This window comes from Vidua chalybeata, chromosome 1 (assembly GCF_026979565.1).
Source record: "Vidua chalybeata isolate OUT-0048 chromosome 1, bVidCha1 merged haplotype, whole genome shotgun sequence".
Classification (NCBI taxonomy): Eukaryota; Metazoa; Chordata; class Aves; order Passeriformes; family Viduidae; genus Vidua; species Vidua chalybeata.
In genome coordinates, this window is record NC_071530.1 from 87,519,340 (window position 1) to 87,521,072 (window position 1,733).

Sequence of the window (1,733 nt, forward strand, 5' to 3'; positions counted from 1 at the left end):
AAAGTAATTTTCTCTGTTTAGCCTGGAGAAGAGGAGATTGAGGGGAGACCTCATTGTGGTCTTCAACACCCTCACGAGGGGGAGTGGAAGGACAGGAACTAGTCTCTTCACTCTTGTGACCAGGGACAGGACTCCAGGAAATGGTATGAAGCTGAGGCAAGGGAGGTTTGGGTTGGATATCAGGAAAAGGTTTTTCACCCCGAGAGCGATTCTTGAGGGATGGCCACGTGCAGGTCTAAGAGTTGCACTTAAGCTTTGTGGGTCCTTTCTAACCCAGGATATTCTATGATTTCATGGTCTGCAGTATGGACACTAGCAGAGAAATCACAAAACTGGAAAGTGAGTTACCTTCTCTCCTCCTTGCCAAGTTGCCCAGCAGAAAAGAGAGACTAGGTACAATGGGCTGGAGCTCAGGAGCAGTTAAGACAGGTGGATAGTAGCAGGAGTTCATTCCAGCCTCCAGTGAGTGCCAGCCCCCAGCCCTCTGCTTTGTGTACACTACTGAGATCCTCAGCACCTCCACCTTCATGCTCCCCAAAGCAGCCCAAGACACACCTACTCGTCCCATTCATCTTCATGTCTAGACCCCACCAGTTTCAGTTATCTTTATCTCATCAAGATACAACCTCAAAATATAGTAAGAACAGGTCACTTTCAAGGAGATTTAAACAGCAGTTATTCAAATTTCACCCTTGTCAAGATTTACACTGAGTATAGAGGAAATTTTCCTAATTAAATGAAAAAAAAACAACCAGAACTTCTTAAAATTCAAATATCAGAAAAACACCAATTGGAAGGATGAAATTATGAAGGAAAATTCGAGCTTAACTAATTATCCATTGTACATAAAAGTGAAGGAGTCATAAAACGCCTCACAGACTGTCATTAGTTTCAACTTGTTTGTGTCTAATTAAGGCTAAGGTATCAAGGAAACTGCACACATATAGACAAGTGCTTGTAACCCTGTTTGCTGCCTGCATGTGACCATCCAAGGTCTGAGCACATGTACATTCTTTTTCTATTCAGACTGGATGGAGTCCACAGGAGACTGAAGAGCTACTAGAGGAAGCTCTCCCACAGCTGAGGGACAGCATCCAGCACCTGCACAGAGCTATGGACAATGGCAGGAGTGCCCTGTAGCAGGAATAGCCAGTATCCACCCACAGCACTGCTGCTCTCCAGCTGTCAAAGAGAAATGCTCCCACTGAACAGAAATTAGTTGGCAGCTATGTACGTGTGTGCCAGTTGTAATCTATTAATTCCTCAAGATGAACAGTCCTAATACTGAGGGTTTGTTCAGTGTTTGGTTAGTTTTTAAAAGAAAACCAAGGCTTGGCCAAGTTTTCATCCCATAAAACAACAAAACAAGAATATATATCATATTCTCACTACCTTTCTATTACAGGCACTCACAGTCTGCATTGGTAGTTGTGGTTGTAGTCCAGAAATTGCTCTTACAGTTTAACAACCATCCAGCTCCATGGAGAACTGATATTCAATTTTGTTTTAGCCCACCCTGTTGGATTCTTTACTCATAGCTAGTATGTAATTGCTAGAGTAATTGCTGCACCAAATTGAGAATGAATCTTATCTTCCCAAGATATCTACTCTACCCTTTTCTCCCCAACCCCCACACCTCTCCGGCACACAGACAACATGGTTGAACTCCACAATTCAAAAAAGTTTATGGAATGGGCTCTCGGGTTTGTTTTGTGGATGTGGATCTAAAGGGT